Source organism: Paramormyrops kingsleyae, unplaced genomic scaffold (assembly GCF_048594095.1).
Source record: "Paramormyrops kingsleyae isolate MSU_618 unplaced genomic scaffold, PKINGS_0.4 ups41, whole genome shotgun sequence".
NCBI classification, from domain to species: Eukaryota; Metazoa; Chordata; class Actinopteri; order Osteoglossiformes; family Mormyridae; genus Paramormyrops; species Paramormyrops kingsleyae.
The window spans coordinates 412400-425536 of NW_027325979.1; the positions used below are offsets into that span (position 1 = coordinate 412400).

Sequence of the window (13137 nt, forward strand, 5' to 3'; positions counted from 1 at the left end):
AAATAAATAGTTTATACAAGTTAATAAAAATTACACACACACACACAAACTGAGGCAAGCTGGAAATACCCTCCCCCAGAAAATTAAATAAATACAAGAACTTGAAATTATTGATGAATGAGGCATTACTGTTGTACAAGCACCTGTAGAAATCCATGCCATGATGAAGATTTCAATATAATATTTATACCAGGAAAGGGTTACTTAAACAGAAATATTTGTAATAAGTACATTAACTACATTACGTGGAGGAAGTGTGTATTGTCTTCCTTGCTTTTGTAATACATGATCAAGATGCCTCAAGCCTTACTTTTAATTTATTTATCAGATGCTTTTATCCAAAACAGCATAACTGTTTTTTAGGAAGCAGGATCATCCAATCCCTAGAGCATCTGGCGAGTTAAGGGCCTTGTCATAGGCCCATAAGTGAAATAATTCTACTGACACTGGTATTTAAATCAGTGATGTTCCAATCACAGTCACAGCATCCTAACCCATTAAACCACACACCACCAACCAACTTCAAATAATGAGATATTTTTATTAGTTTACTAAAATCCTTTTATTGAGTAAATACTTTTCAGGTCCATCACATCACAGACAAACAGCTGACATATGGGTCTATAGCAACCTCGGTGCAATAGCTCAACTATCTGTGGTAATTTATGCCCATACTTTTTTGCTATTATGGTTATTATGTTATGTCTTGTGTGATGTCCAGTGTCCAACAGTATTCATATGTCAATTTTATCACTATAGTCACTTTAAAACAATATTGCAAATGTTTACATCCAGCTGCACCTTATATATATAAAATGCACTGGTGATTAAATTTACTGCACCTTGTGTCAGGGTCAGCCCCCGTTGTTCCACTCTGTGTCCCTTCCCCGTTTGGCCAGCAGGCATTGCTGGTCATCCCGTCCTTCATGTTAGTCTTTGTGTTTCCTGTATTTTCTGTCAGCCTCATGGCTCAACACATTGAGCATCCTGTTGTCTGTGAATCCTTCTGTCTTGTGTTTGAATCCCACCGCCTCTGTTTTTGTATTTTGCTCCCTAGTGTTTCATTTGAGTTTCTCTGGTTCTTGTGTCTGATTTTGTAGTTGGTTTTTGTTTTAATCCTTGTGCCCCTGCTTGTGTCTTTACCTGTTTGTAATTCCCTAGTGGTGGTTGCTGTTTCCTTGGTTAGTTCTTAGTTTCCCTGTTTTGTTCCTTTGAGTTTATTAGTTTCATCTGTGCCTTGTTTTCCTGATCTCTGTTAATTAGTCTCACCTGTCCTATGTTAGTCTTATTACCCAGTTTGGTTTCTGTATTTAAGTCCCTGCTTCTGTTCCCTAGTGGTTCGTTGATTGTGTTTGATTGTATTGAGATGATTGTGTTCGTTGTTGTTTGATGGTTGTGATGTTAGATGGTTTTGATATTCTCAGTGTTAGATGTGTATTTGGTTTTTGTTATTTAGTCTTTGTTAATCCCCTTTAGTTTTTGACCCCTCGTGGTCCTTTGATTTTGCTGTGTCCGCAGTGTTTTCTGTTTTGTTTAATAAACCCTGTTTTTGTTCTTGGAGCCGCCAGAGGGTTGTCCACCTTTTTGTGCCTGTGTCATGCCATGTTCCCGTGCCAAACCCGGGTCCATGACACCTTGTATGTGATAAGATACCACAATTGTTCATATTTCCATTTTTCTTGCATACAGCACTCTAGTTGTACCTCACTTTACATTTTTAATTATTTGTTATGTGTGAATGCACCATTTAGACTGCTGCAAAAATTTCATTGTACTCTGTACAATGAGAATAATGGAATCTAATCTAATCTAATATAATCTTTTCAGCTTTATTACATGAAATCGTCATTACTTCAAATTTCACATGGCTAAGATTATATTTATCAGACCTAAATTTCTTGCTTGTGACACTGAAAATGTGTTGTGCAGGTGCGGATGAGGCAGGAATGGCCAAGTATTTGTAGGGTTTGAGATATAATGGGACATGCCCATAGAACCTCCTCAAGGAGGTGTCCTACACATGCCCAAACCACCTCAGCTGGCTCCTGTCGATGTGGAGCAGCAGTGGCTCTACTTTGAACTCATCCCAAATGTCTGATCACAAAGGCTGAGCCCAGATACCCTGAAAGAAATTTAATTTCTGCTGCTTGTAGCCACAATCTCATTCTTTCAGTCACTGCCCAAAGCTTGTGGTCATAGGTAAGGGTAAGAATGTAGATTGTACAGTAAGTAGATAGCTTTGTCTTCTGGCTCAGCTCTCCCTTTAATGAGTCTGACTTACTGGCAATGTGAAGCAAACTCTCACTCAGGTTGTACAAGAACCAAATTGGTTGCAACAGTGAGCCCTGCACCCCCACAGGACCCAAGGGACACAGTCGTATGCCTTTTCCAAGTCCACAAAACACATGTAGACTGGTTGGGCAAATTCCCATGAACCCACCAGTATCCTTGTGAGGGTAAAAAAAAACTGGTCCAGGATTCCACAGGTCAGGTCAGGTCAGATTGGAGAATATGCACTGATGCAGTGCATTACTGCACCCACCAAATGACGAAACACAATCCAGGCAATCACCCTTCCCTTTCTAGATATGGAACCACGCATCCAGCTGGTTCAAACTGGGCAGCGACACACACATGCATACGTGTACAATATAGATAAACCAGATACAGAACAAATGGATTGGGTTGGCTGTATGGATCGGGAAGTGACAGGAATTAATAAACATGATCTTAATAAAGATGACTAGCGATGTGAGAATTGCATGTGCATAACATGTGATGTTTGATATTAATATTACACTTCGTCCAGCCGTATTATATACTACAGCAATTTTTCAAATTCAGTAAAAAATACCCCGCCTCACATTGTGATGTTATTCAGTACCAGTATCAGTTTTTATGCCAGTGGAAAAACAATCACCCTTCCCTTTCCAGATAGGGACAAGTCCTGTTTTCCAGTCAGTTGGGATGTCTTCTAAATGTTAACAAAGCTTGCCTCCAATGGCAGGAGGACAGCCTTAACACCAGCCTGGAGAAGTTCACCCAGCATAACCTAGAAGCTTGCGGCCTTCCCTACCCCCAGATGGTTCACCACCCATGTAATCTCAGTGAGATGAGATGTTTCACAGATGATTGGAGGATCAGCTTCGAGAACTGTGGACCCAGAGATGTCCAACACCCTAGCCGGAGGGTCAGCTTTAAACAACTGCTTAAAGTAGCCGGCCCAGCGGGTCACAACTGCTGTGTCTTTCGTAAGGGTCGTCCCATCACCCGCCCTGACTGCAAGTCTCTGAGGAACAGATCAAGATGTGCATAACGCTTTGATTTCTCTGTAAGCAGGACATGGGTCACTCGACCACAGATGGCATGTCACCTGCTCACAAATTCATCTAAGAAACACCTCCTTATCTGCCCTCAGAGGTCTCACAGCCATCCATCTCAGTTCCCGTTTATAGATTGTAGTTGCCACCAAGTTGTGCGCTGCAACTCCTCTCGATAATATCCAGGGTGCCCTGCGAGACAAAACACCTTCTGGGAACACTGCCAACACCAAAACAGCCCTCGGAAACCTTCAGGGTCTTATCACAGATGGTCTCCTCACACAAGCTGCGTGCAAATTCATCAGAAACAGCTTGTTCTTGGAGTCTGAGTAGCAACAACAAATCTGTGGTCAGAATTCACAACCTGGGCACTTCTATAGACCATGCAGTTCTGCAGGAACCTCCAGCGTCTGCCCACGAGGATTTGATCGATTTCCTTCGTGGCACCACCAGTACTGGAGTACCAAGTCCAATGATGCGGCTCAGGGCGTGGGAACCAGGATCCAGCAACCCGCAGCCCCTGACCTTTTGCAAAGTCAAGGAACATGGAGCCACTTTCACCCCAGTCTCCAGATCCATGGGGACAAGCACAATCCTCATAGCCAGCCCTGTCAGTGCCAGTGGTCACAGTGAAGTCACCCATGACCAGAGGAGTATCACCTCTTGGGCACCCTTCAACCACCGAGCAAAGTTGTTAGTAAAATGTCTTCCTCAATGAGACATCACTCACCGTGGTCGGAGCATACACTGAGACAAGACACCCAAGGAGTGCCCTAGACACTCGTTGAATGGAGCAGCTTTAATCAACTATTCAAAGTAGCTGGCCCAGAGGGTCACAACTGCTGTGTCATCAGTAAGGACCATTCCATCACCTGCCCTCACTCCAAGTCTCCAAGGAACAGATTCAGATGTACGTAATGCTTCGATTCTTCTGTAAACAGGACATGGGTCACTAGACCACAGATGGCGTGTCACCTGCTCACAGATTCGTCTAACAAACATCTCCTTATCAGCCCTCAGAGCCCTCACAGCTGTCCTACTCAGTTTTCAGGGCAGACTGGAGTTGCCACCAAGTCATAGGCTGCAACTCCTCTTGATAATATCCAGGGTGCCCTTTGAGATGAAGCACCTCCTTCTGGGAACACCAGCAACACCAACACAACTATCAGCAACCTTCTAGATCTTCTTCTAGGTCCCCCACATCACATTAGCATCGGCACCCAAATCTGCAAGTTCCTCACATAAACTGCATGCAAACTCATCAGTGCGACCAGACCAAAAATAGGTGTAGCCACCTACACCTACAGATATGTGCAGCCTTCCTGTGAGCGGCTGCAGCAAAGCTACTTAGGCGGAGAGCAGAAAGGTGTCATGCCTGTTTTGTTGGTGCTGTCTGTGGCTGGAGTATGTCATGGATCACCCTAGACATCCCCCACCTCCGCTGCTCCCCTCAAGGCGGTCCCTTCGTCAAGACATGCCTGACCGGGAAAATACTTCTTTTCCATGATCACCCCAGTGGCCCCTCCTTGGAACCACGCCTCTCTCAGCTGTTCCCTATCTTCTATGTGTTAGCTGTATATCTGGAGGTCTGGCTCACTAACTTGTTGCAAGATCTCCATAGTTCTTCCTGAGTTTGAGTGCTCATTCCCGTGCCTGTTTCCTCGTGTACCAACTTCTGCTTACCTTGCTGATCTGTGCCAGCATCTATCTTTTGTGTTTCCTCACAGAGTACCAATCCCGCCACCAACCCCCAAAATTTTCCCTGCAAGTTGGAGGACCGCTTGCAGATTCTGGATGCAGTTTAATATCATACCCAGAATTCCACATCCAGAACAGAATCCACATTGCTTTTCTGACCAACAGATGGACCCTCCTCTCCAGTACCCCGGCAAAGACCTTCCCAAGGAGGAGCGTGATCCCCAGGAAGTTGTAAAATACCCCTCCACTCTGCCAGTCCAGAGACCCTGTCCCCAACCTCCATCAATATTGCACAGGGCTGTCAGCTAACACAGCCCAACGACATTCAGAGCCTACAAGAAGTCAGGGTGAGTCTCATCCACCCCCAGTGACAAACCACCATGGAGTTTTTTTAGCTACCTCAGTGACCTCAGCCCCAGTGATGGGCAAGTCTTTCTCCAAGATCTACAACTCTACTTCCACCAGGGAAGACATGTTAGTGGGATTAAGCCTGTCACAATAACTACTTTTGTTAGACAATATATTGGCCCAGAAATAACTATGGTAAACATTATTATTGTCAATTTAAGACCATTTTATGCTACTGATAGAATTATAATATATTAGCATAATAATGCAAGTATACCCTTTCAAAGAGCAATGAACTCTTAATTCTTAAGAATATTCAAACATTGGAATGCCAAAAAAATGTAAATACCCTAAATATAATAAAGATAACACCACACAATTAAAAATAAAGATAAAATCTTCTACCCTCTATGACCAGAATGATAATAAAAATAGCTAGTGGATTTAAAGAATGGTTGACTGAGAAAGTCTGGAAATGGGTCTAAAAAGAAGGCCAAATACTCTGAACAGTTGTTTGGTGCATAAGCACAGACAACAGTTTGAGACCATCCCCTGACTTGAAGTTAAAGGGAGATGACCCTCATATTCACCAGAGGAAACTCCAGCATACTAGTGTTGAAACAGGGGGCATTGAGTAGACCCACACCTGCCCAATGCCTCTCACCCAGAGAAACTCCAAAGTGGAATTGAATCAGCACCTCTCCAGGAGTTTGATTCCAGAGCCCCAGCTGTGCATTACGGTGAGCTTGGTTATATCTAGATGTACTTTTTTACCTCTTTCACCAACTCAGGCTCTTTTTCCACCAGAGAGATTACATTCCAATTTTCTAAAGTAAGTTTTGGTAGGCAACAATTGGTAACTACAGCCCCTGCCTTTGACTGCCACCTGCTCCAAAATGCACTGGAATTAAGTTTAATTCAATTATGCTTTCTGCATTTCCAATTCAATTCCAATTCTGTGATCCTAGAGCAAGTAGAAATTCCAATTTCAGTTCCAGCTCCAGCAAGTGAATTGGAAATTATGCATTATTGATTCAATTAACTGTAAATCTTGCACACTTTTTTAATTCACCATGGAAACAGGAGGTCGACATACGAGTAAAAACAGGCTATATAAAACCATCCCGGGGGCCAGTGCTAGATATTATGAGCATCAGTCCTAAGTATTTGATGCCGAATTTTATTTGTTTGGGGGAGTGCTTTTAAAAACAAGCCAGTCTGCCAGGAGTTTCTGGTCCCAGCATCAAATATTACAAAATAGTTATAGGAGTGCTGCTGATCCGTGCAATAACATTCATCCGTGTGAATCTTTCCTAATGGGCCATAGGCAGGGGGTCCATTTCCTGGCAGACTGGCTTGCCGTATAATGCGCATGCATTTATTATGAGAACTCGGGCGTGCGGAACACAAGATTTAGATGGCATTTGCTTCATTATGATTGTTACGATGTTATACATTTGATAAATTTATTTTACATAGGGTGTGTATTGTTAAAATGTGACACTTTTTGTAAATTTGCTTTCTGACAAAATCTCAATGTCTTGAATCCCGACTTGATACCATTCTAAATAAATTCATGCCCATTGAACACTATATAGAAGAGAATAAAGCGTTACGTAAGGGATAATGTACAGGCAGCCGGTAGTTACCGCAGAAATAAGCCCCGACAGTGTGATCAGGACCCGACGCGAAGCGGAGGGTCTTGCATCACACTGAAGGGGCTTATTTCGCGATAACTACCGGCTGCCTGTACATTATCCTGCTTATTACACGGCTACTTGCCACATAAGGAAAAAAACTGGACATGAATATGAATTTGAAACATTTTATTGGCATATGTTTTAAATATACAATTTTATCCTTCCGAGAAATGATATAGTACCACGTGACTAACATTCAAATGTTAGTAAGACAATTTATAACATCTACATATGATTATATAATAACATATGTATTTTATTTACTTACAAGTATTAAATTGCACATTTCCATTAATTGTGAACTGTGACATTGTAAATGTGGTCCCAGCGGGGATGTTGAAGTTGATGTTTTTGGTAGAGTCAGCGAAAGTTCTCTATGGACTTGTTTACTGCACCTAAAATCACACTTATCATTAAACTATGTTGGTGATTGAATTTTATGATAAATATTATGTTTAATACGAACACTTACTGCTTGCCAAGCTGTTGTCAGGATTTGATGAGAGTATACTGCTCCATTTCTGTCTGTCAGCGGTGGTCAGAGTCCAGTATTTTAAACATACAAGTAGTACCGGCTATGTATGGAAGCCCGTTTCCGCCAGGTGGTAAAAAAAATATAAGCCACGGAATCTCGCAATTGCGACTTAGTAAGTCAGAATTCTGACTTTATATCTCGCTATTGCGACTTAGTAAGTCAGAATTCCGACTTTATATCTCGCAATTCCGACTTTATATCTCGCAATTGCGACTTAGTAAGTCAGAATTCTGACTTTATATCTCGCAATTGCGACTTTATATCTCGCAATTGCGACTTAGTAAGTCAGAATTCTGACTTCATATCTCGCAATTGCGACTTAGTAAGTCACAATTCCGACTTTATATCTCGCAATTCCGACTTTATATCTCGCAATTGCGACTTAGTAAGTCAGAATTCTGACTTTATATCTCGCAATTGCGACTTAGTATCTCGAAACAAGTTTCTAGCTTTAATAACTTTTCACGGGAATAAGGTGGGGCGTTTTTAATGACAGAATCGTGTTGTCCAGTACACAGACAACGATGCACACCGATTACGAAACACGTAATCAAGCAATTCAGCTGTGATACATTTACTTTGTCCCACGGTGCACTGCCTAAATCACACTTTACAACTTACTTATGGATTAATTTGTGTTATCAATTAACTGTCAATATGTATGAAATGAAGCAATGGCATGTAATATGGATATGATGTAATAATTAAACTGTTAGACAGAAAGTGATCTTGAAAATCCAAGGGGTGTGCATTGCCCCCTGACTCCACTGATCAAGGCACACTTCATAGGACATGACTGTCTCATTTTGTTTCAGAGCAATTAACCCTTTAGTGCATTACCCCTATGCCATGTAATATGGATACAATATATAATTAATAACTGATAGAGAGAAAGTTATTCTGAAAATCCAAGGGGTGTGCATTGTTCCCTGTAGTCCACTGATCAAAGCACACTTCACTAGAAGTGCCTGTCTTGTCTAGTTTTAAAGTTATTAACCCATTCATGTATTGTACGTCCCATTGCACATTATACGGATACATTCAAACATTCAGAAATTAATTAAGATTTGTACGTAAAGCAATCTGGGAAACAAAGGGGTGTGCATCAGTCGCCATGAGCCCAAAATGCTAAACCACCATGTCATTACAGCTGACAGCACCTATAATATTAGCTATTAACACGATTTTGCACAAATCATGAAATGGTTTGAAGCGCAAAAATAATCGGTGGGCATCGTTGTATGTGTACTGGACAACACGATTCTGTCATTAAAATGACACCGATGCTTAAGTGAAATCCAGGTCCTTTTAATTGAAGATATAAAGTCGCAATTGCGAGATATAAAGTCGCAATTGCGAGATATAAAGTCGCAATTGCGACTTACTAAGTCGCAATTGCGAGATTCCGTGGCTTATATTTTTTTTACTACCTGGCGGAAACGGGCTTCCATAGCTATGCGTTTACTTTGGAGCGGTTATTTGAAAAGAACAAACCTGCAAATGTCTCAACTGACCAATCAGAATCAAGCATTCCAGAGAGCCGTGTGTGGCGGCAAGCGGGTAGTAATACCGGTACACGACTACGCCACCTGGGGAATTTCACCCCAGGAAATATTACTCTAAATTAAGAGCACACAGGTTCGTCTTACTGAGTGGAGCTGGAGACGTGTTTTATACAAATAACCATTTATTGGAAATAAAACACTTTAATATCAGCAATCCCAAAGGGGGGGGGGGAAAGAGAAAAGAACCAGCGACCAGACTCCGGCTATTCGCAGACTAACCAGCAAGAAACAGCTATTCCATAAAGTTGATCTAAAGGGGGAATTAAGTCCACTACCACACGCACACAAACACACACACGTGCTCCACCACACAATTATACAGCACACGGTGAACGTATGACCACCACCCCAGACCAATCAATTCTGTTCCCCAGCCGGTCAACCAACGACGGCCACTGGTATACCACAAACGGAAAAGAAATGTATATAAAACAGTAACCACGAATCGGCGTGGTATTATACTAAAAATCAGTGGACAAGAAAACAACGAACAACAATAATTTCCCTGTAGCAGTCCCCAACAGGAAGGGCAGCCCCAGCGTCTGTTAAACCACAATCCTAGGTAAATTAACTGCTCCAGGAACCAGGAAACGACGCGATGATCCTTGACGCGTCCCAAGACTCCCACGATCAGGAGCGTTCAATCAGTTGTCGGGCGGCGTTGAATAGCCAAGAAAACCCAAAATGAACAGGGGGGTATTCCAGAAAGCAGGTTATGTGACATACCCGGGTAAGTTTAAGGGTAAGTTAGTGGATAACCTCAACTTTCGGTTCCAAAAACGGAGGTTAACTTTCTGGGTATGTACGTAACCATAGCAGCTTACTCTCTGAAGATAACCTGCTACTGAGCAGGTTATGTTCCAGGGTAAGTTTGTTGCAGAAGGTTACTGAGCATGGCGTGCCCTTTTGATGACGATCCTGTGAACGTGGAGGCATAAATTATACAAGGTTTTTTTCGCCGGGAGAGAGTTATAAGACCGCGTATTGATATGTCTTGTCATTTCCTAATGATTATTTGAAAAAGCGTTATCAGTTTTCAAAAGAATCGTTCATTTACTTAACATCTCTTGAAACCGCATATTGCAAATGTCACAAACCCAAACCGCGGGTCTGCGCTTAGCACAGAAAACATTCTGTGCATAGCACTTCGGTTTTTTGCGTCAGGGCATTTTTTGTACAATATGGGCGACGCAGAGCATATAGGAAAGGCAACTGTGTGTAGAGCCGTTCGCACAGTATGTCTGGTACTTAACGCTTCTTACACACGTTTATACAGTTCCCTGTCCATAAAGCTCTGCGTGTTATTAAAGAGGAATTCCACAGAGTGGTAAGTTTGTCCTTTGTAGTAAAATCTATGATGCATATTTAATATATAGTCATACTATTTATATCTATAGCCTACATGTATTCATCCTGCACACACACACACTTGATACTTCCCTATATGACTTTGTATTTCAGGGTTTCCAAATGTAATTTGGAATACATGTAATACATGTATAGTGACAATAAAAGGCATTCATTCATTCATAATTGGGTGCATTGATGGCACCTATTAAAGCTCCTTCAATAAATGAGGGAGACTATGTTAATAGATAGATAGATAGATGTCTTTATTGTCACTATACAAGTACAGCGAGATAGCGGAGGAAATCTATTCATAGTATCAATGTGCAGGTAACTTGATTTTGTATCCTTAATTTTTTGCCTTGTTAAAATCATCAAACTCATTACTTTTTTCCACTAACTATAGGTAATCATTACAGGACAGTACAATGCTGGTTACCACTGGTTGCCCTCAGATGGGGTGAGGGGAGGTGGTGGTGGGCTCCCGCCAGTTAGACGGGCTTCAGCCTTTTTTCTATTAGCTACATGAAAGAATATACTAAATCGTGTTTAATAAATAGTTAAGTGATCGTGTAATCAATTACCTTTTTGCAGAATGTTTTTGTGTTTCATTTTGACTTGGCTCAAAGTTCTTCTGTCTCCAGAAGGATTACACCTTATTAAATAAGAAACCATATATTCCTAGTCGATACACATTGTTATTTTAACCTAAAGAAATGAATGGCAGGAAAAGTAAATGCTTTCATAGTGATTTAACAGTAAAAAGGATGCGGAAGGGTTATGTGTTTAATTATTTTGCATTATAATAAAAGGGGAGGCGATGTCAAATTTGCAATTTAATACACACGCATTTACTCTGTCCTTTATTTTTTGCCAAGCCAACTCTTTCTTTAGCCGATGCAGCCGTATTGCTTTTTTCATTATTATTGGCTTGAATTCCTCGTATGCGTGCATTAAAACTTCCAACTCCGCCTCTGTGAAGCATGCCGCTCTCTTTTTTTCACTTTGATTTTCCATTCTGACTCGTGAAATCGGCGATCAATTGAAAACGTCTTTATGTATGCACGGTGCACGCGCATTAACTCTAGGTAAGCAATAGGAGGTTGATTGAACTTACTCTTCTCAGGTGTTTTGGAACCGACATACTCATGGTATGCGGGGTTGGGGTATATCAACCCAGAGGTTAAGATTTACCAAATGGTAAGTTAACCAAGCTTTCTGGAATACCCCCCAGAACACGGAACAAAACAGACGTAGGCAAAACAGCAGCGACAGTGCAGGCCCAAACTTTTACATTGCCTGCAACAACAAACAACAATTACTGCAAAAAGAAAACCATCTAAAAAAAAAAAAAAAAAAAAAACCTACTTGGAGACGTACACCGGAACAGATGACAAATTGAGACCATAATCCTGACAACCGTAAGTAAAATAAAAACACCTCAATTGGACACCAACAAGTACCTATAAGCCCCGCCACCAAACTAACTCACAATCATACCTGGAGCTGCAACGCAATTGCACCCACAAAGCGCACTTGTTCTCGCTTCCCGATACTGCAATATAAAATGACTGTTAGTCATTAAAACCCAGCAGAGTATTAGCGCTAATAAAACAGCCACCTACCGCCAAGACACACAATAAAGGTAACACACAGCCAGCGTGCCACCAAGCCACTGCAGTCCGGGAGGGGGGAGGGGGTTACCGGATTAGGAAATGCCAATGACGGCACCGCACCATAGGTGTGCTATCCACTTGCCTTTTTATAACGGCAAGGTATGTAAAATACACGCCCCTACCGGAAATAATCAATTCTACCACAAAAGTCCACCCTGCTACACGTGTAATAATAAACATATAACTGCAAAGTTTAACTGTCCCATTTAGGCAGGTATCCCTATTTCACAATAATCGCCCAATTTATCTTCACAATATGCACGCAACGAGCTGTTAGTTTTTTTTTTTTTTTTTTTAAGTTTAATTATTCAGACCAGAGCATGTGAGCGGAGTGGAGCGCAGAGAACTTCCGCGCGAGCGCTCCTCGCTCGCGAGGCTATTAGCTCCGCCCGCTCCTCCGCTCTAATTCGCACTAAGCCGTTCCGCCCAACATCGCTCCTCGCTCCACTAAAATTTCCTCCCGCTCCAGTCAAATCGCTCCACGCTCGCTCCAATTTAAAAGAGGGACACATAATCTGTATGCCTAACAAATGTCACCTTAAACCGAAATATGAGCAACGGCAGCATTGCCACTCAGAACAGAAAATATTTATTTTTAAACAACATAGGCCTATAGGCAACAACGGACAGGTTTGGAAATGGCATTCCACACAAAAATGGATTCCTTTTAAAAATAAAGGAATCAGTGGGCTTAATAGGCTAAAGAATATACAGGCTAAGCATCTGTCATGACCTGCGCCTCCAGTCCTCGTGTGTGCCACGCCCTCCTCGTTAACCCCGTGTCAATTCCCATCTTATCAGCTGTCTTGCGTTTATTCTGAGGAAAATCTGCACATTGGATATGTCAAATTGAGCAGTTTGAAGTGTCCAGTGGCCCGTCGGTAAATTAAGACGGAGGAGAGGTTGCACACACTGTGTTTATACACTCACCTAAAGGATTATTAGGAA

General features: G+C 41.9%; 1 long non-coding RNA gene across 1 annotated transcript in view; it reads right to left on the bottom strand.

Annotated features, from left to right (window-relative positions):
* LOC140586347 (uncharacterized) overlaps window positions 1-12205 on the bottom strand; it is a 44027-nt gene extending 31822 nt beyond the window's left edge. The window contains exon 1 of the long non-coding RNA XR_011988177.1: window positions 12139-12205. This is a non-coding gene — a long non-coding RNA (uncharacterized lncRNA). The remainder of the gene's footprint in view (window positions 1-12138) is intronic.
* Between the last annotated feature and the right edge of the window lie 932 nt (window positions 12206-13137).